Source organism: Acinonyx jubatus, chromosome C1, assembly GCF_027475565.1.
Source record: "Acinonyx jubatus isolate Ajub_Pintada_27869175 chromosome C1, VMU_Ajub_asm_v1.0, whole genome shotgun sequence".
Lineage (NCBI taxonomy): Eukaryota > Metazoa > Chordata > Mammalia > Carnivora > Felidae > Acinonyx > Acinonyx jubatus.
The window spans coordinates 173,944,047-173,967,537 of NC_069381.1; the positions used below are offsets into that span (position 1 = coordinate 173,944,047).

Below are 23,491 nucleotides of genomic sequence, written 5' to 3' on the forward strand. Positions count from 1 at the left end.
CCCTTACCTTCCCCTGCTTGTACTCACTCTCTCTCTCAAAATAAAAAAATAAACTTAATAATAATATTAACAATATGGAAAATAATATGATTGCATTTAATAATGTGATATTAAACACACTTATAAATTAAATTTCTAACCACAAGTCATAGATAGCTGAATTATTATTAAAATACTACACAATAATTTGTATACATAACAATAATTCTTAGAGCAAGGGAAGATCTTGAAGAGAAGTTTCTATCATTTAAGGAAAATTAAGTTTTTTTATTGTAATTTGTGTTAAGTATATCTCATTCATTATATTTTAATTCTTTGAGAATTGATAGTTAACATCACCATTAGAGTCAGTAAATATTTGAATGCCTTTTATGTGTAAACATTAGATTAATTCAAATTTTTAGATCATTCTATATTGGAAAAAGAGATGATACATTGCCTGTTAGGACACACTTCAGATAATAAGTGATGGGACTGATAATGTATATGATTTATAGAAAGTAAACTTAGCATTTTAGAGTCATTCTTAATATGTAAAAATTTTAATTTACAAGTAATATATGTAAGTGAAAAGATCATTCAAGATTTGCTTTCTTTGATTTCTGTACACTTTTTAGTAACTCTTGTATAGCTTAAAATAGGTTCAACTATATATTTTGATTAAATGGTGGTTAGTATCTGCATTAGGCAATACATGAAAAAATCATGAATTCTGTTTTCTTACATTTATACAGTGCTAGATGCCTTACAAATTGCCATCATATACATTTTTGTGTAATTCTCACAGATATACTATAGGTCATTACTCTGTTTTGCAGACGAAGCACAGCATGTTGAAGTGACTAACCCAAGGTTTGTTCCCGGCAGATCTCTTTTCTCTTGATTCACCTCCCTTCCCACCATGCTAACATTCTGCAGAGTTGTTTACAAAATTATGGTTACATTTATACTTTGTTATAAGGACAAGTTATTTGTTTCTTTTAGTCATCTCTGAATATATGAAAGTTGTTAACACAGAATGGGAAAAGATTACCTAACTGGATTCCTTAATGAGAAATGCAAAAACAATTTCCTAGTGAGTCATCTTGGCCATGTTGAGGCCAGAACCTGTTTTTTAGAGTCACTTTTGGGAAAAGATATTTGAAAATAAGGAATGGTTTTCTAAATGATGGTGCAGTTATTAACATTAGTAGACTTGGCATTTAATCCTTGCATTTACACAAACCACCCTGAGAGAAAATATGGCACAGAAGAAATGATTTTGTATACTACAAAGAACACTGTTTAGAGTGAAAAGACCTGTGTTCAAATCATGGCTCTGGTGCTTTCTAGTTCATTGACCTAAAGAAAGTCATTTATCCTCTTTGAACCTTAGTTTCTTACTTAAAAAAACGAATACTGCTATCATCTGATAGGATTGTCCAGGTGAAACAAGATCATATATGTCAAAACACTATATAGGGTTTTTTTTTTCATTTATTGCTTCTAAAAACTATACTTCTGTGACTCTGTCATTTTTCTCTCCAAAAGGATGAGATTAAAACTCCTCTCTGATTTTAAAACTCTATCACCAATAAGTAAGATTTACAAATAAAGAAATTCAGGAATAAAATTTTCACCTAAAAGAAAGTTTGTTAAAGTGTTTGATAAGAGTAAGATACAATTATGTCATAATTTATTTGTCTTCTAAATCTGGATTTTTAGTCTTGTGAAGCTAAGGACTGCTGCAGTTGTATTTCCTAAGAAGTTGATGGTTTGTTGTAAGTACATGGTGACTCAGGTTTCCATTTGTCTCCGTGCTTAGAGAAATATTTTGAACTGTATTATTTATTTTAGAAGTGTGAAAATGAAGACATTTACGTAGCTCAGGGGCTGAATGAATACAGGATATAGGAAGAATCATGCATTTGTCATAAGACTGATATTCACAATTCCCATACCTGCCACACAATAAAATCTGAAACTCGACATAATGGGAAAAAAATCCTGTAGCACATAAGGTAATTTTAGATTCTTCTAGTGAAAGAAAATTCTTATCTTTTGTCTTTAATATCTATAGTCTACAATTAAAAAACCTTGAATCCTTGACCACTATTAAAATTTTAGGTATTTATTATGTTAAAAGTGCTTCCATCCCAGTCTATGGTCAGTTGATAATTATCTGTTTAATTGAATCAGTACTGTGTATGAATTTCCAAGCTCTCATCAGCTGTGGGAAATTGTGCTTCAGTGACTTTCATTCAGCATCTGCTTGAACAAATGTGGATTTGAATAAGTCCTCTCTAGCATTTACATTCAACTTTAGGAAGAGAGAATTTTAGAGCAAAATTTGAAAATTTCTTTCCAGTATAAGGGAGGACTTTACACAGACAGATGCCCCAAGGAAGGAAGGTAGCAATTTGGTTTGCCTTTTATATTAAATTTAGAGTGGTATGTTTTTGTCCAATTTGAACTGGATTGCAGGTAAGAGTGAACAGAGTGAAAGAATGAATAACATTTTTCACTTGTTTTGATTCAGGTCTTCATGGGAGAGTTTGCATTTTACTTGAAATATGAATTCTCAGACCATTAGATTTTTGTATTTCTTTCAACATATTTACCAAGCATTGAATATGTTAGGAATTATGTGAGTGCACTCATGCATATACTCTTCAGAGTCATTCTTTGAATGTGAAATTATTCTCATTTTTAAAGGGAGGAAATGAATATTTAAGAGAGAAATTAGTCTAAGAAACAACTGGTTAGTATCATATAAGTCATTTGAATTTATCTTTCAATTCTGTGTGTTTCTTAATTTTTGCAAACATGAAACTTTTTAAATTATAAAATTAATTCCAGTTCACTGTAGAAAATTTGAAGAATGCAGAATACAACAGAAAAATACACACAAAAAGAAATAGAAAATTTGAACAGATGGATAACCAGCAAAGAAAATGAATCATTGATTAAAAATAAAAAATCCCAACACACAAACGTCCAGGACCAGATGACTTCACAGGCAAATTCTACCAAAAAGAGTTAATACTCTTTTTAAGTTTGTCTAACAAATAGAAAAGGAAGAAAAACTTTCAAATCCATTGTATGAGGCCAAACTTACCTTGATATCAAAACCAGATAAAGACACCACAAAAGAGAACTACGGACCAGTATCCCTGATGCATATAGATGGAAAAATCCTCAACAAAATACTGGCAAACCATGTTCAACAATACACTTAAAAAAGTCATTCACCACTATCAAATGGGACTCATTCCTGGGTTGTAAGGATGGTTTAGTATTCTCAAATCAATCGACGTGATACATCAATTGCATCAATATGAGAAAGGAGGGGCGCCTGGGTGGCTAGGTCAGCTGGGTGTCTGACTCCTGATTTCTGCTTGGGTCGTGATCTCATGGTTCGTGAGATCAAGCCCCACACCAGGCTTGTGCTGACAATGTGGAGCCTCCTTGGGATTCTCTCCCTCTCTCTCTGCCCTTCCCCCATGTGTGTGCTCTCTCACTTTCTTTCTCTCTCTCTCAAATAATAAAGTTTTTAAAAAAAGAAAGAAAGGGTAAGAACCATGTGATCATTTCAGCAGATGCAGAAAAAGCTTTTGACAAAGTACAACATCCATTCATGATTAAAAAAAAAAAAAAGAAAAACACTCAACAAAGTAGGTTTAGAGGAAACATACCTCAACATAAGGCCATACATAAAAAACCTACAGCTAACATCATCCTTAATGAGAAAAAACAGAGCTTTTCCCCTAAGGTCAGCAATAAGACACGGTTGTCCACTCTCACCATTTTTATTCAACATAGTTCTAGTAGACCTAGCCACAGTAATCAGATAACAAAAAGAAATAAAAGGCATACAAATTGGTAAGGAAGAAGTAAAACTTGCCCTATATGCAGATGACATAATATACACAGAAAACCTAAAGACCACAAGAAAACTAGAGCTGATAAATGAATTCAGTAAAGTTGCTCAATACAAAATCAGTGTATAGAAATCTATTGCCAATAGATTTATTACCAATAATGAAAAAGAAGAAAGAAATTAAGAAAATAATCCCCTTTATAATTGCTCCAAAAATAATAAACCTAGCCAAAAGAATAAACCTAACTAAAGAAGTCAAAACCCTGTATTCTGAAAATAATAAAACATTGATGAAAGAAATTGAAGATGACACAAAGAAATGGAAAGATATTCCATGCTCATGGATTAGAAAAACAAATATTATTACAATGTCTATACTATACCCAAAGCAATCTTCTGATTTAATGCAATCCCTATCAGAAATCCAACAGGAGATATAGCTGAGAAGATGGCAGTGTAGGAGGACGCTGGGCTCACCTCGTCCTGCTGATTGCTTAGATTCCACCCACATCTGCCTGAATAACCCAGAAAATCGCCAGAAGTCTAGCAGAATGGACTCTCCGGAGCCAAGCGTAGACAAGAGGCCCACAGAAGAGGATAGGAAGGGCAGAGAGGCAGTGCGTGCTACAAGGACTGGCAGGAGGGAGCCGGGGCAGTGGAGGGGCAGCCCGCCAGGCAAGCCAGAGACCCGAAAGTCTGGCTTGTGAAAGCGGAGGGGCCAGACTCCGTGAGTTCTGACAGCCAGTGGGACTAACATCTGGAATGTTAAAAGTCAACAGCTCTGCTCTCAGCGGGGAGGGCAAGAGGACACCGGAAGGGAGGGTTGTTGAGTCCCAAAAGGACAGAGATTGATGGGGGAACAAAGGCGCTGGCAAGTGCCATTTCCCTCTCCGATCCCCCAGCCAAAATTCCAAAGGGAACCAGTTCCTGTCACCGAATTTGCTTGCACCGTGCAAATGCCCAACGCTGTGCTTCTGTGGATCCATCCCTCCAATGGGCCTGCTTCCCTCCTGGTGCTGCAGGGCCCCTCCCACAGGGGACCACCAGTGGCAAAGCTAGCTCTAAGCCTGCCTTTCCGGCCCCTGTGCACCTTGCGGATCCACCCCATCTAATACACCCTTAGCCAGATCCCATCAAAGCAGCACCACAAGCCTGGCAGTGTGCAAGCAGCCCCGACAGGGACCACACCACTCCACAGTGAGTCCTGCCCCTGGGAGAGGGGGAGATAAGGTACACACGAGTCTGACTGTGGCCCCAGAGGTGGGCTGGGGGCAGACATTGGGTCTGACTGCGGCCCGCCCACCAACACACGTTTCTCCAGACAGCACAGGGGAAGTGCCCTGCAGTTTGGAGCTACTGCAGGGACCACCCAAAATGACAAAACGGAAGAATTCTCCTCAAAAGAAACTCTAGGAAGTAGCGACAGCTAACAAATTGATCAAAACCGATTTAAGCAATATAATGGAACAGGAATTTAAAATAATAGTCATAAAATTAATCGCTGGGCTTGAAAAAAGCATAGAGGACAGCAGAGAATCTATTGCTACAGAGATCAAGGGACTAAAAAATAGTCATGAGGAACTAAAATATGCTATAAATGAGGTTCAAAATAAAATGGAGGCATCCATAGCACGGATTGAAGAGGCAGAGTAGAGACTAGGTGAATTAGAAGATAAAATTATGAAAAAGAGGAAACTGAGACAAAGATTAAAAAAATCGAAGAGTATGAGGGGAGAATTAGAGAACTAAATGATGCAATCAAACGGAACAATATCCATATCATAGGAATTCCAGAAGAGAAAGGGGCTGAAGGTGTACTTGAACAAATCATAGCTGAGAACTTCCCTGATCTGGGGGAAGGACACAGGCATTAAAATCCAAAAGGCACAGAGAACTTCCTTCAGATGTAATTTGAATCGATCTTCAGCATGACCTATCATAGTGAAACTGGCAAAATACAAGGATAAAGAGAGAATTCTGAAAGCAGCTAGGGATAAATAGGTCCTAACATACAAAGGTAGACACATAAGGGTAGTCACAGACCTATCTACTGAAACTTGGCAGGCCAGAAAAGAATGGCAGGAAATCTTCAATGTGATGAACAAAAAATATGCAGCCAAGAATCCTTTATCCAGCAAGTCTGTCATTCAGAATAGAAGGAGAGATAAAGGTTTTCCCAAACAAACAAAAACTGAAGGAATTCATCACCACTAAACCAGCCCTACAAGAGATCCTAAGGGGGACTCCGTGAGTAAAACGTTGCAAGGATCACAAAGTACCAGAGACCTCACTACAAGCCCGAAACCTACAGACATCACAATGACTCTAAACCCATATCTTTCAATAATAACACTGTAAATGGACTAAATGCTCCAACCAAAAGACAAGACCCATCTATTTTCTGTCTACAAGAGACTCGTTTTAGACCTGAGGAGACCTTCAGATTGAAAGTGAGGGGATGGAGAACTATCTATCATGCTACTGGAAGTCAAAAGAAAGCTGGAGTAGCCATACTCCTATCAGAGAAACTAGACTTTAAAGGCTGTAACAAGAGATGAAGAAGGACATTGTATCATAATCAAGGGGTCTATAGACCAAGAAGAAATTAAATAATAGGTTCTTTTTCAAAGAACTTTTTCCTATTTCAAGATCAAATATAAAAATATTTTCTTTGTGTGTTTTTTTCTTTTGGGGTTTTTACGTCTGTCATTCACTTATTCCCCAAGTCTTCCCAAGTGTCTAAATTGCTTTTCAGTACATTTACACATATTATGTAATCTATCATTTTTATTTTCTTAAAGTTACCTCACTGGAGGCTTCTGACCTGCTGTACTTTGAATTGGTCATTCTCTATGCCTCATTCCCAGCTGTTTCCCAGGGATCTAACATCATCTGGGGCTTCATTTTACATCTCTCTGGAGTTCAATATAGTTTCATGAATTCCAATGTCTTTCTCTTTCCTGTTTTCTACCTTTTTTAGTGAGGCATGTCCTCCAGTCATTTCTTGAGAAATGGTACATAAGAAAGTTTTTCAGACCTCCCATGCCTGAAATCACTTACATCTGATTGCTTTTACTCAGCAGGATATAGAATTCTAGTATGGAAAAAAAAAATTCTCACAGAACTTTAAAGGCATTACTTTTTTTTTGTCTTAGCTTTTAGTGGTGCTGTCTGAAGCCATTTTAAGTCTTAATCATTTTTGTATCTGACTTGTTTATTCTCTCTTGAAACTTGTGGGACCTTTTCTTTATTCTAACCATTCTGGAATTTCCTGATAATGTGTCTTGGTGAGGATTTGATTTTATCATTGTGCTGAGCACTCCATGTGCCTTTTCAGTTTTAAATTTATGTTCTTTAGTCTGAGATATTTCCTTATTTTTTAGTTGGTTTCTTTCTGTGTGTATTCTCTTAAATTTGTTTTATGAAATTTTTCTTCAATTGATGTATAGATTGATAGATAATGCATGCACACATATACACATGTGCATATATATGGATAATTTTCTGTCTCTTTGCCTTTATGCTGTATTTTCTAAATTTTCTCAACTTTATTTTCCAACTTTAAAAAGATTTGTGCTAATCTATTATTAATATCAACTGTTCATATCCAAATTTTTCAAATAATTTATGAACATTTTTAAACATATAGAAAAACTGAAAGAACAGTACTATGATTACGCATATTCTCACCTTCTTGACTTACAGTTGTTAACATTTGCCATATTTATCCACATTTGTATTTTTTTTCTAAACTGTTTGAAAGATGTAATCCTCATGACACTTGATCTTGAAGTACTTCAAGATGTGTCTCTTAATGGAATGCATTTCCTAGAAATAAGAACATTATTCAAAAATAAAATTGGTGTCACACGTAAGAAAATTAATATAAATGTCTTAAATCACCTATTATCCATCCATATTCAGATTTTCCCAATCCAAAAATGTCTTGTGGAACTGATTTTTTAGGATTCATATCCAGTCAGATTCATTCATTGCATTGGCTATTTTATCTCTTAGTTTCATTTCATATTGAACAGTTCTCTCATTTTTTTATATGGCTTTGCCCTTTTAAGGAGACCAAGAAAGTTGTCTTGAGGAAAGAATTATATCCTGGATTTGTTTGTTTTCTCTTGGTTTTCTTCTACTTGTTCTATGCTTTGTATTTCTAAGCTCAAATAATTTGATTAGATTCAGGTTAAATCTTTTTGGCAGGAATACTTCATAGGTGATACTGGGTATTTCATCTTACATATAGCAAAAGGGTGTAATACCAGGTTGTTCCACTTGATGCTAAGTTTGATCATTTGGTGAAGGTGGTGACTACTTGACCTCATCATTGTAAAGATAGCCTTTTCCTTTGCAATTAGTGAGTAATCTGTGGGAAGATACTTTGGTATTGTGCAAATATTCCTAAATGGGTTATTACACTGGAGGTTCCAGACTGGCAATTTCTTTTTTTTTCTTTGAGACAGAGCACGCATGAGCAAGGAGGAGGGGCAGGAGGATGAGAGAGAGAGAGAGAGAGAGAGAGAGAGAGAGAGAGAGAGAGAGAGAATCTTAAATAGACTCCATGTTCAGTGTGTAGCCTGACATGGGGCTCAATCCCATAACCGTGGGATCATGATCTGAGCCAATAGCAAGAGTCAGATGCTCAACCGGCTGAGCCACCCAGGTGCCCCCAGAATAGCAATTTCTAATTGGATTGTTCTTTTTATATTTATTAGCTGATTTCTTTTTTTTCTGTAAGGTAAAGCTCTCCCTCATCAGCTAGGGTAAAAACAAAAAACAGGATGAATGTCTAATTCTGGAACATTTACCAATTTTCACTATAAAAGTCATATGATATTTCTCTTCTATGGTGGCAGATGAGGGGTTTTTTCTTCCTTTCCCTTTAACTGGTACTATGGATTCTTGAATGTTTATTAATTTAGTATCTTAGCGCCAACCACAAATACTCTTTTAAACTAAAATGGTCCCAAACCTAGCCATTAAAAGTCCTTTCAAGCTGGTTTTATGTCCTTCTGACATGTCCTGTTATATAGTCTTTGAGCACATCACTGTTTTTTCACATATATGATGCCCAGGCTCATCTTGTACTTCCCTCGCCCCTGTAAATCAGCCATGTTTCCTGGTTCTTTTTGTTCAGAATGGCATATGGAACCTCATGGCAGGTGTTTTAGATGTACTCCTTCACTGGGATGATCTTAATAATTTTCGGCTTCCTGAGTGGCAAGGATGGATAGAGATACATACCACCCATGTCTTTTTTTAAAAAAAACTCTTGAGTTCAAATAAATAATTTCTAACTCAACTAAAATATTTCAGGGTTTTATTTTACTGCTTTGTTTTCATATTTAATTTTTTTCTTACCCTAAAAATATGAGTTCTTGTAACATAACATGTTATTTTGTTTTATTTTACAATGTATGTAAAATTACTTTTAGAAGTCAATACCAAGGTTATTGCCAACTGTGAAAGTGCTGATGGAAATTTAAGACTTTTTCACATGTTTTGTTTATATCTAAAAGAAAGTCAGTATTGTAAGAATATTTGATATGACTTTTGTGTGGTTTTACGGGTGGTTTTGTAACAGAGTTTGGGATTTTTTGTTTTTGTTTTTTTGCTTCAATTTGCTTTCAGTTTCACAGTTTAATTTTACTTTAAGCTATATAAAACATTTTTTTAATATTCAAAGTCAAAACCTAAATTAAAAATATATTTAAAGAAGTCTTACTTCCATTCCCTCCCCTCCACCATACCATTCTTATAGACATTGTTATAGAGAATCATTTTTATTAGTTTTGTATATTTCCATTGTTTCTCTTTGCAAAAATATCCAAATACATATATACATATGTGTAATTTATTCCTACTTGTTGAGTAAAAGGCAGCATATTTTATTCACTGTTCTGCACCTTGATTTTTTTAATTGAAGTATAATATACATACAATATTAGTTTCAAGTGTACAACTTATTGACTCAGTAATTCTGTACATTGCTCACCATGATAAGTGTAGTCACCATTTGTCACCATACGTTATTATAATAATTTTGACTGTATTTTCTATGCTGTATTTTTCATCTCCATGACTTCTTTATTTTATAACTGCAAGTTTGTACCTCTTACTCCCCTTTACTTATTCCACCCATCCCTCCATCCAGCTCCCCTCTGGCAACCACTAGTTTCTTCTCTGTATTTGAAAGAAAGTTTTGGGGGCACCTGGGTGGCTCAGGTCGTGATCTTATAGTTCATGGGTTCGAGCCCCACGTCAGGCTCCATGTTGACAGTGCAGGGCTTGCTTGGGATTCTCTCTCTCTTTCCTCCTGTCTCTACCGCTCCCCTGCTCGCATTCTCTCTCTTTCTCTCAAAATAAATAAAAATAGCTTTTAAAAAAAGAGTTTTTGTTGTTGTTTCTTTGTTCATTTATTTTGTTTTTAGATTCCTCATATAAGTGAAATTAAATAGTATTTGTCTGTCTTTATTTGACTTATTTCCCTTATTATAATATCCTTAATCCATGTTGTCTTAAAGGATAAGATCTCATGTTTTTAATGGCTAAGGAATGTGTGTGTGTGTGTGTGTGTCTGTGTGTTTACCACATCTTCATTATCCATTCATTGACACTTGGGTTGCTTGCATCCTTGGCTATTGTAGCTAATGCTACAATAAACATAGGAGTATATATATGTCTTTTTGAATTAGTGTCTTTTCCCCCTTTGGGTAAATACCTCATAGTGGAATTACTGGATTATATGATATTTCTATTTTTAATTTTTTGAGAAACCTCCATAGTGTTTTCCACAGTGGCTCTACCAATTTACATTCCCACCCATGGTGAACAAGTGTTTCTCTTTCTCCACATCCTTACCAACACTAGTTATTCTTTGTCTTTTTGATTCTAGTCATTCTGACAGGTATAAGGTAATATCTCATTGTAGTCCTGATTTACATTTCCCTGATGAGTAGTGATAGTGAGCATCTTTTAATGTGCCTGTGAGGAATGCCTGGGTGGCTCAGTCACTTGAGCATCCAACTTCGGCTCAGGTCATGATCTCACAGTTTTGAGTTTGAGTCCCGCATGGGGTTCTGTGCTGACAGCTCGGAGCCTAGAGCCTGCTTCAGATTCTGTGTCTCCCTCTATCTGCCCCTCCCCCACTCATGCTCGCTCTCTCTCTCTCTCTCTCTCTCTCTCCCTCTGTCAAAAATAAATAAACATTAAAAAAATTTTTAATGTGCCTGTTGGGTCATCTGTATATGTTCTTTGGAAAAATGTCTATTCAGGTCCTATGCCCATTTTTTTAATTGGGTCATTTGTATTTTTGATGTTGAGTTGTAGAAGTTCTTTGTGTTTTGGGATATTAGTCATTTATCGGATATATCTTTTGCAAGTATTTTCTCCCATTTTGTAGATTGTCTTTTCATTTGTTGATGGTCTCCTTTGCTGTGCAAAAGCTTTTCATTTTGGTTTAGTCCCAGTAGTTTATTCTTGCTTTTGTTTCCCTTGCCTGAGGAGACACCTAGAAAAATGTTGCAAAGGACTACATCAAAGAAATTACTGCCTATATTTTTTCTAAAAGTTTTGTGGCTTTAGGTCTCACATTTAGGTCTTTAATCCATTTTGAATTTATTTTCATGTATGGTATAAGAAAATGGTCCAATGTCATTCTTTTGCATGTAGCTATCCAGTTTTCCCAACACCATTTATTGAAGACATTGTCTTTTCCCCACTGTATATTCTTGCCTTCTTTGTCATATATAGTTGACCATATAATCATAGGCTTATTTCTGGGCTCTGTATGTGTTCCATTGATCTATGTGTGTGTTTTTGTTACAGTATCATATTCTTTTGATTATTATAGCTTTCTAGTATATCTTGAAATCTGGGATTGTGACACCTCCAGTTTTGTTCCTTCTTCTCAAGATTGCTTTGGGTATTCAGGGTATTTTATGGTTCTATACAAATGTTAGTTTTTATTTGTTCTAGTTCTGTAAAGAATGTTGTTGGTATTTTGATGCGCATTGCTTTGAATATAGCTTGCTTTGTGTAGTATATTTTAACAGTATTCTTCCAATCTATTAGTGTGGATTATTATTCAATTTGTGTCATCTTTCATTGATATTTTACAATTTTCAAAGTACAAGTCTTTCATCTCCTTGGTTAAGTTATTCCTAGGTATTTTATTCTTTTGGGGGCAGTTGCAAATGGGATTGTTTTCTTAATTTCTCTTTCTGCTGTGTCATTATTAGTGTATAGAAAGGCAATAAAATTCTATTAATTTTGTATCCTGTGACTTTACTGAATTCATTTATTAGTTCTAATAGTTTTTTGGTGGTCTTTAGGATTTCTATGCATAATATCATGTCATCTGCAAATAGTGACTGTTTTACTTACTTTTTACCAGTAAGGATTATTTTCTTTTTACATTTATTTATTTATTTTGAGAGAGAGTGTGTACAAGTGGAGGAGGGGCAGAGAGAAAACCCCCACAGGCAGCACAGAGTCTAATGCAGGGCTTGAACTCATAAACTACACAATCATGACCTGAGCCAAAACCAAGAGTTGGATGCTTAACCGACTGAGCCACCCAGGTGCCCCAGTATGGATTCTTTTTATTTCTTTTTCTTGTTTGATTGCTGAAAGTAGGACTTCCCGTATTAAGTTGAATAAAAGTGGTGAGGGTAGACATCCATGTCTTATTTTTGATCTTAAAGGAAAAGGTTTAAGTTTTTTACCATTGAGGATGATGTTAGCTGTGAGGTTTTCATATATGACCTCTATGTTGAGGTATGTTCCATCTAGACCCACGTTATTGAGATGAATGGATGTTATATTTGGCAAATGCTTTCTTTTAATGTGACATATCACATCAATTGATTTGTGAATATTAAACCACCTTTGCATCCCTAGGATAAATCCAGTTTGATTATGGTGAATTTTTTTTTTTAATGTTTTGTTGACTTTGGTTTGCTAGTATTTTGTTGAGGATTTTTGCATCTTTGTTCATTAGAGATATCAGCCCATAGTTTTATTTTTTCATAGCATCTTTGGTTTCGGTATCAGGGTAATGCTGGCTTTGTAGAATGAGTTTGGAAGTTTTCCTTCCTCTTCTATTTGTGGAATAGTTAGAGAAGAGTAGGTATTAACTCTTTTAAATATTTGGTAGAATTCACCTGTGAAACCATGTGGTCCTGGATTTTTTTATTATTGGTAGTTTTTCAATTGCCAATTCAATTTCATTTCTTACAATCACTTCAAAATTATTTCTTATAATCTGTTCAAATTTTCTATGTCTTCCTGTTTCACTTTTGGAAGATCTGTTTTTAGGAATTTATTCATTTCCTTTAGATTGTCCAATTTGTTGGCATTTATCTATAGCAATCTCTTAAAATTCTTTGTATTTCTGTGGTGTCAGTTGTTCTTTTTCCATTTCTGATTTTATTTATTTGAGTTTTCTCTCTTTTTTTTCTTGATGAGTTATGCTAAAGGTTCATCAATTTTGCTTATCTTTTCAAAGAACCAGCTTCTTGTTTCATTGATCTTTTCTTTTTTTTTTTTTTTTGTCTTTCATTTATTTCTGTTATAGTATTTATTATTCCCTCCTTCTAGTAGCTTTGGGCTTTGTTCTTTTTTTTCTAGCTCTTTTAAGTATAAGACTAGGTTTATTTGAGCTTTTTTTTGTTTCATGAGACAAGCTTGTATTGCATCTTGCTTTTTTTCATTTAACAATATATCATGGAAATGGCTCCAAATTAGCACATAGTTTCCTCACTCTATTCTTATGGCTGCATATTATTATATCGAGATTTTACAGTTTACTCAACTAGTACCCTAATATATTTATTTGTATTGCTCTGGTCTTTGTTATTACAAATAATGCCTTAATGAATAACTTTGTGCCTATGTCATTTTTTACTGGTGGAGATGTATATTCAGGATGGATCCTTGAAATAGGAACACTGGGTCAAAGGGTAAATATATTTAAAATTTTGTTAGATCTAGCCAAACCCTATCAATAGGGGTTCTACCATTTTGCACTTCCATCAATAATAAATGAATAAGCGTCTTTCTTCATAGGCAATTTGAGTTCTTTTGAAGGTTTCATATCCCTTTGTTCCTTCTGAGTTCCTCTTTTAGTTTGCAGTTCAGTTTTTTATGTTAGTGTCTTTTCTCACATGTCTTCTTATCCTTGGCTGCCTGTTTATACTAAGAATAAGAGACATTAAATAGCTGGTTGGGTGGGACTTGTTTATTGAAGGCTTCGTTAAATGGTTATTTGACAACTGTTCCTTTGTGGACCAGGCCAGAATTCAGGTCTTTTCTTTGGGCTGGTCATATTCCCAAGGAAGAATAGTTTAATTTCCTTCTTAAAGGGTAAACCTGGCTACCAGCATTTTGGAAACCCAGTTTCCAATATAAGAGATCTTTATATTCAGTTTGGGAGATAGTGTTTTGGTGAGGATAAGAGGGGATAATAATATCTTAGAAGAGCATCTGTACCATCTTACACTTAAATTATTTTGTATAAAAGATTGAAACCAGGTGACAGCATGGTTTCTCTCTATCTCCAGTCTTTTAGCAATATTGGGGATATAACTTGTGAATCTCCTTGACAATATGATATTGCTAATGGGTGAATTTAAATAATTACATTTATGGGGCACTTGGGTGGCTCAGTAGACTAAGTGTCTGACTTTGGCTCAGGTCACAGCCTCGCGGTTTGTGAGTTTGAGCCCCGCACTGGGCCCTGTGCTGACAACTCAGAACCTGGAGCCTGCTTCAGATTCTGTCTCCCTCTCTCTCTGCCCCTCCCCTGTTTATGCGGTCTCTTTCTCTTTTTCAAAACTAGATAAACATTTAAAATTTTTTAAAATAGGGGCGCCTGGGTGCCGCAGTCGGTTAAGCGTCCGACTTCAGCCAAGTCACGATCTCGCGGTCCGTGAGTTCGAGCCCCGCGTCGGGCTCTGGGCTGATGGCTCAGAGCCTGGAGCCTGTTTCCGATTCTGTGTCTCCCTCTCTCTCTGCCCCTCCCCCGTTCATGCTCTGTCTCTCTCTGTCCCAAAAATAAATAAAACGTTGAAAAAAATTTTTTTAAATTTTTTAAAATAAATAAAAAATAAATAATTACAAAAAATAATAAATAATTATGGGGATTACTGATGTATTTGGACATATTGCCATTATCTTATTTTATGCTTTTTGTTTTGTGTGTGTGTGTGTGTGTGTGTGTGTTCTTTCAATTAATGCTTTCTGCTTAAAAGAATTAAATTTACTTTCCCTTTTTCAGTTTCCCTTAGTTTGGAAGCTATGGACTTTATTTCTGTTTTTTGTTTGGTTGTTGTTCTTGGTGTTTGTTGTTTTTTTATTTTTTATGGTTACTTTTAAATGTTTAAAATATATCCTGGACTATAAATTTTTTTAACAAAATTAGTCAACATCTCTCCTCCCCCTGAATTACATAAATTTAACTTTACCCATAGAGCCCCCAAGGCTGTTTCTTGTTAAAATATTTTATCTAGCATTTGTTTCAGTATTTTAACACAAAACTTAGTAATGTTATATCAGTTGTTAAATTAACCAACATTTTATCAGCTTCTGTGTTTACCATTCATACTTACAACTGTCTTTTTGTCTCATTTTTTTTCAATTTTTGTTTTTTTCTTCAAATTTGATTATCTTGATTGAAACTTTAAGCTACAAAAATAAATAGACAAAAATAGCAATGATAGAAGGAGTAGTAGGGCCAAGTAATAATAACATAGTTTCAGTAGATAATATATTAATAACATGGGATTAAGCAGATATCAATGGAATGAAATTGGTGACTCAGATTTAACCTACGAGAATGAAAAAACAAGTGCTATAAATCATTGGTGAAGTAATGATTTATTCAGAACCATATTCAGGCATTACATTATTAATTTAGACAAAAAAGCTTAGAATCCTATCTCATACTGTGTTTCAAAGTTCTGGGTGTATTAAATTATACACACACACACACACACACACACACACACACATATAATGTCAAACTAGAGCAAAACTAGTAGAAAATAAAAATGTATATCAGACTTCTAAGAGGACTTTTTAAGTATAAGAGTTATTGGTTGAAGTGAACAGGTAATATATAAGTATATACCTTTAAAATCAAAGGGTATATGAATGTGAAAATGTTTGGAAAAACATAAAGCCTTAGAGATACAAATTATTTATGAGTTGTAGGTAGTATATATAGTGATTAGAGGTGAGGCTTCGAAAGCAAATATGACAGTTACCTGCTCTGCAAAGTCAGAGTGCCCTTCCCATTAACTAACACACTGTGCAAAATTTGTTCAATAAATGTCCATTGAATGTATTTTGAATGAGTCTGTCTGAGGCAGTTTCTTCATTGGTATGGTGACCATGTATTGTAGTTTTCCTAGAACACCTGTACTCCAAGCATAACTATGCCTTTTGCCTTTATTCTGAGAAATGTACCAATTTTTTCAGTTAATCTCATGGTTACCTTATTTATACATTTTGGAAAATGCCAGTCTTGCAGAGATGACCTAAAGGTTACAAATAATCCAGGTAAAGACTTATATACACAGCACTTGGCACACATAGATAGTGCTCAATAATGATAGCTACTGTAAGGAACAGCTTAGATTGCTTATGTAAATATTGATGTATTTCTTCCAGTTTTTATTTTTATTTATTTATTCTTTTTTTAATTGAAATCCAAGTTAGTTAACATATAGTGTAATAATGATTTCAGGAATAGAATTTAGCAATTCATCACACAACATTCAGTACTCATCCCAACAGGTGCCCTCCTTAATGCCCATCGTCCATTTAACCCATCCCCCCATCTTCCAGTTTTTAAAATTGGGTCCACTATCTGACAATATTTAATATCATTTGATATCTGAATTACCTTTTATTTTTAGGCCAAGAAGTCAATATCGACATGGTAAGCAATGATATTTATATACAAAAAATTATTGATATTAATGGTTATTAATATGTTTTGTATGTACCTCAAACCCTTTATGAAAGCTACTGATTTCAATAGTGATAGTTATAAAACTTTTACATTTAGAGTTGTGTTAAAGGTGTTTTTTCATGTATAAAAATGTTTTCTGTAACACGGGTCCAATATCTAGCTAGAACAAATATGTTTTGCTTTAGCTCTATGTTTGAATTAGCCCCCTATGAATAAATTATTCTGAAATTGAGCATATTTTGAGTTTAGCTTTCTGATACAAATTTTATTCATTTAAGAACTTATCATTTGAAATGGATAGGGCATTTACCTTTGAATTATGAAATTTTGCTAAATAAATATTACAGGGGCGCCTGGGTGACTCAGTGGGTTTAACATCTGACTTCAGCTCAGGTCATGATCCCACAGCTCTTGTTTCGAGCCCTGCATCTGGCTCTGGAGCCTGCTCAGAGCCTGGAGCCTGCTTTGGATTCTGTGTCTCCATCTCTCTGCACCTCCCTGCACTTGCTGTCTCTCTCAAAAATAAGCATTCAAAAAATAAATTAATCAATATACAAATGAAAGCTATTTTAATGACTTAAAAAAATTTTTTAAGGTTTATTTACTTTTGAGACAGAGAGAGAGACAGAGACAGAGCATGAACGGGGGGGGGGGGGGTGCAGAGAGAGAGGGAGACACAGAATCTGAAGCAGGCTCCAGGCTCTGAGCTGTTAGCACAGAGCCTGATGCGTGGCTCACACTCAGGAACCATGAGATCATGACCTGGACTGAAGTGGGAGGCTTAACCAACTTAACCACCCAGGTGCCCCTATTTTAATGACTTTAGAACATTAGAGGCACTGTTTACATAAAAGCCATGGTAATTTATAACCTCTACTTTTTATATAGGGAATGTTTGAGAATAAGAGAATGTTTTTGGTAACTAATTTTAACAAGGTTAAAGTTAACAGTTGCAGCCTTATCCCAGCATTGGTTACAGTGTATTTCTTTATTGTTTTTTGTTTGTTTGTTTATTTTGGCTTCATAGTATCACAAAAGTCTTGATTCACAGTGTCGTTACACTCACCTGAATACTCTCTTAAAAGTGGACCTAGGCAGGCCAATTTGAATTTAAGCCAATAGCTCCATAGTGAACTATACTTTCCCAAATTGTACTATCATAAGAATTTGAAATGTATTCAGAAATCACCAAACAAAAAAAGTTTACTCCAAGGTCTGTATCTGTTCCCTCCATCTGTCTGTTGATCTCTCTCTTAATCTATCTCTATTCCCTCCCTTTGACACCCAGACTAATGCATTGATGATCTTTCAGTTTGTGCAATAAATATGTCATATACGACATCTGAGTTTATATTTTTAATTGCTTTTTTAAAAGTTTTTTTTCAGTTTTATTTATTTATTTTGAAAGAGAGAGACAGCATGAGTGGAGGAGGGGTAGAGAGAGAGGGAGACAGAAAATCCCAAGCCGGTTCCATGCTGTCAGCGCAGAGCCTGATGTGGGGCTCAAACTCACAAAACCATGAGATCATGGCCTGAGCTGAAACTGAGAGCTGGATGCTTAACCAACTGAGCCACCTAAGCACCCCTAAAGTTTTTATTGAAATTTCACTTAGTTAAGACATAGTGTAATATTAATTTCAAGTGTACAATATAGTGATTCAACAATTCCGTACAACACCTGGTGCTCATTACAAGTGCCCTCCTATATCCCCATAACCTCTTTCACCCAGCCCCTCACCCACCTCCCCTCTGGTAACCATCAGTGTGTTCTCTTTAATTAAGAGTCTGTCTCTTGGTTTATCTCTCTCTCTCTCTCTGTCCCTTTGCTGATTTGTTTTGTTTCTTAAATTCCATGAGTGAAATCATATAGTATTTGTCTTTCTCTGACTTATTTCGCTTAGCATAACTCTGTAGCTCCATCCATGTCATTACAACCACCTTACTAATTTGAAAAATTAAGGATATACTTTATGAAGAATCACAGGTATTAATATAGAAACATTTTAGTGGAGGCTGATCTGTTTTGAATTGTAAAAGGCATTATATATTGGAGCACTTAGGTGGCTCATTGGTTAAGTGTCCGACTTCGGTGCAGGTCATGATCTCACGGTTTATGAGTTCGAGCCCCGCATCAGGCTCTGTGCTGACAGTTCAGAGCCTGGAGACTGCTTCGGATTCTGTGTCTCCCTCTCTCTTTGTTCCTCCTCCGCTCATGCTCTGTCTCTCTCTCTCAAAAATAAACATTTAAAAAAATTTTAAGGCATTATATATTAACAAGTATGTAAGAACATAAACACATTTTCACTTAATTTTGGCCATGTATCACCATCAGGGCAAGATATTTTACATCAACCAAACTTTTAGCCACACTAGCATATTATGTTCATGACTTTATTCATTGTTCTGTCTACAGAAGTAATAAAGGCTCAGTATTTATCCACAATATATGCTTTGGTCAGAAGAATCCTTATGACAGTATTTGGAGCAGCACTGGCACAAAACAGGCCCTTAGAAAGGCCCTTAGAAAGCTAATAAATACCTGTCAGGACACCTCAGCTTATTTTGGTACTACAGGTTGGTAATGGGGAGGCATTACTCTGTGATCAGCAGACCACTCCACGTCAAGAAGTTGATGATTATAAAAATATTTACATAAGTGCATCATAATAGCAACCCTATAGTTTTGTTGTTGAGTTATGTCATGCCTTCTCTTATTTAATGTCATGCCTTATTTTTTTTCTTTTATTTAAATCCTAGTTACTTAACATATAGTGTAATAATGGTTTCAGGAGTAGAATTTAGTGATTCATCACTTACATATAACACCCAGTGCTCATCCCAACAAGTGCCCTCCTTAATGCCCACCACCCATTTAGCTCATCCCCTCTCCCAATACCCCTCCAACAATCCTCAGTTTGTTTTATCTAAGAGTCTTTTATGGTTTGTCTTCCTCTCTGTTTTTATTTTATATGAATTTTTAACCTGGAAAAATTCAAATGACACAGTCATAGAACAATTTGAAAATCCCTTTTGATTTTTAGTAGGTAATATTTTCACCTATTCTGATACTGTATACTTAACAGTGAAATTTTAGTTCTTTACAATTCACTTATTTACTACTAAAAATAGTTCTCTTTGGATTAATATGTATCAGTAGTCTGTTATATTTATGAGTGTCTTATTTTATTTAATTATAACAATTAAAGCATAATTAAATTTCCTTTACTGTTAATCAGTATTTAATCAATATTGAAATCAGAAACTAAATTGCTAATATGGTAGCAAATAAAGCTGTTTATTTAAATTTTCAGTGAAAGCAAAGACACGGCTTTTGTTTTGGGATATAAAACAAGGTGATATGTAACATATGTAACTTTTTGAATGGTACTTATAAGCAGTATTTTGTAATTTACTCTTTTCACTAAAGGTTGGAGGTAATCTGACATAAACTATATGTACCTCAATCTCTGTTTCCTTTTCAAGCACTGTTCACATCTCAAGTAAAGGCAGAATTAATTCCATGCGTTTAAGTTAAGGTTCTAATATACCCTTCCAAAATGAAGTCCTCTATGTATTACTCTACATGGATTTATATAGTGATGCAAAATTTTGAGTCTTTGAAAAACAGAGAATGAATGGGAGGAAGAATTTACTTCATCTGAAGAAATAATGGCATAGTAAGTAGACGGAAAGCACACTAGTTAGACTTAATAATGCTCTCAGAATTTACAATGGATAACCACATCATAGTTTTAGAAATAACAATCAATACTTAGGGATATTTTAAAAGAAATTGTATAGAACAAGGAAGTTGAGCTTTGCTAGTCTTAACATACCATTTTATTAGAACCTAGCTGAACATCTGATTCTAATTATGTATTTGTTACTAATTTGGGAGCAAATATATTAGTTTTTAAGACTGAAGTAGGAGATACATGCAGTAAGATTATTAAATTATGAAAGAGATTTAGAGAATTTATTGATTTGTTACCATCCTGAAATTTTTCAAGCCACAGCTGTAACTCGCTACTTGATTGTTAGGTGAAGTGCAGTGGCTACTCAAGTGCTATGTAATGTAACCCCCATGCCGGGATCTCATGATTCTCCCCATACCTATACCTAATGTAGAAATTTGACTAAATTTATACAATATGGCTTTTTAAAATTCAGTAGTTTTTCATTGCTAGAAACACTCATTCTGTATTCTTTAAAGGCTAATTCTTTTTAAGGCATTGAACTGTCATTCCTACTGTCTTTAATGAATTGACAAGTGATTTTGTTAGAGACAAAATGGTGTTAGGTCACCTAACTGCTTTAGCAAGTACTTTAAAATCTCAGTTTTCTAAGAGAGGCTCTATTTGATTCTTTCCTCTCATAGTTTTTCTTTTATATCTATATCAGCTGCTTCTTTTATTAACACAAATTGGTCGGTCCACAATTCCTTATGAACATAAATAGACTGCAAAATAAATATGTAATTATTAGAATATAATAATTAAAATTATTATAATTAAACAATTTAACATAATCTTGTATGAGAAAGAAATTTAAAAATTCTTTAAAGTATACATTGTGCTTTTGTATTTAGTATACCACAGCATATACTTCAATGAAATTCCAAATAATAAAACCCTTTCTTGATAATTAAATATGATAAAGATTAAGATAGCTTGGATAAATCATCATATACAGTAACTAAATTTATGAAGACTGAGAGCCTTACGAAATGTATATAAACAACTCCCGAATATTATTATCATATGATTTGGATTATTGACTATATACTTTGACTTATTTTACAAATCAGAAAATCCCGTGGTATGTTGCTACGGTAACATGATTTTACCACATTATAGAGAGAGTTAAGCTTTGTTAGATTCTGCAGTAAAATTGATGTTTTTCTGTATTCTTTTGATGTAAAACTTTGCTTCCTGTGTTTCTTTTCAAAACTTAAGCAGCAAACTAATAGAATTTTCACTGAGCATAACTTGTTTCCAGAAGGACCATAAAGCAGTTGTAACTAAATGACCTGACTGAGGACACTTTATGGCAAAGCTGTAGAGTATTTTGTTTAAATTTGTAACTTAGCTAACAAGGAAACAGAACTATTGGGGAAAGATCTGAAGTCTTTATATAATCTTAAATAATTAAAATGTATATATCTTATATGTTTTTCCCTAGGTGTATATCTCAAAATATAGACATAGTCTCAAGGACTCTCTTAAGTATTTGTAAATGTTAGTGAACCTCTTTTTCTGAAGCTAATTTGACAAATGTCTTTATTTTAGGAAACGAAAAGAAAGAGATTGGAATGCTTTGGACTTCTTTGATATCCTACGTTAACATTTCCTCTCTAAGTTTTATATATTAAAGTAAATATAATAACCAAATTAAAATATTTCAGTGTTCTTTCTTATCACCAATACTTTAGTATTTTCATTGACCTTGATTTTGTAATTGTCCCATAATGTCACCGTTATAATTTGTAAAATCTAAAAATTAATTATCCATGTTTATTAAATTCCTAGAATAAAGTTAGTTCTTTTACTTGAGATATTTTAAGTTGATTGTGGCATATGATGTTTTAAAAACGAGCAAACAAAAAAATAAAAAAACTATTTGGTTAATGTTATGTGGTATTCACAAACTTTGGTTACGCTGACTTGCTTTAGGTGAGTGATTATTGAGAATTTATTATAAAAATACTGAATTTCCTTATGTGGCCTTGGATTAAATATATATGGCTACAGATTAGCTGAATACTTGTCAAAATAAATTATAAGCTCAAGCTTCATTATCATTTGTAGTTTAAACATAACAAATCTGATACAGTGTTACTTCATAATTTTGATGCTCTTTGCAGTAAATTTGATATAGAACAGTTGCTAAAGAAACCCTGTTCAGATGTGTGACCATTTTTATGGAAAACATCTGGGGTAATTATAATTAGTTCAGGATGTGTATTGTTTAAAAATAATCTTGAATTCATGAAGAAAGAAGTGTATCTTTTCCACAATGACTAGAATGATCCAAGTTAGTATAAAAAATTCTCTAAGTTATTGGTAGCTGTTCTTACAGTATAATTTTAGAGTATTCCAAAAGGAAATGAGGAGTAACTTTTATGTAAAATGCCAAATTGGCACTTTACACCTGTTAGTGTGTTTCGTTTAGAACAGCTGTGTCTTTTATTATCAGTAAACAGATGCAGAAAGTAATGGAATGTTTTAAAGCAATATGTTAATCCTGTCTTCCACTACTGAACTGTCTCACAATATAGTGATTAAATATTGACTGTGCAGCTGTTACTTACAATTATAGAATTTCTTAGTTAATTTCTCCTTCCCAGGCCCAGATGAGATCTAATTTCTAATCTTAAAGTATTCATAATGTAGTTTGTTTATCACAATTTGATTTCTAAAGATCAGTTCAGTTTGACTGTTAAGGAGACTGATTCATAGATTCATATGTTTATAAAATTCTTACTCTCTCTCTGAATTGACTAATATTCTAGGTAGCATAAATAATTTTTAAAAGTTTTTTAAATAAATTGTTGAATATGAAGATGGTTATTAAATAAGTAGCAATTTTTTTAATTTTATGCTTGAAAATTGCCATCAATAAGCTAAAAAGGAAATTATGGTTCTTTT

The 23,491-nt window shown here is 34.2% G+C and overlaps 1 long non-coding RNA gene across 1 annotated transcript in view; it reads left to right on the forward strand.

Annotated features, from left to right (window-relative positions):
* The window catches only part of LOC113597772 (uncharacterized), a 43,712-nt gene extending 21,463 nt beyond the window's left edge, over positions 1-22,249 (forward strand). Inside the window, exons 4-5 of the long non-coding RNA XR_003418554.2 lie at positions 16,789-16,811; positions 22,133-22,249. This is a non-coding gene — a long non-coding RNA (uncharacterized LOC113597772). The remainder of the gene's footprint in view (positions 1-16,788; positions 16,812-22,132) is intronic.
* The last annotated feature ends 1,242 nt before the right edge of the window (positions 22,250-23,491 follow it).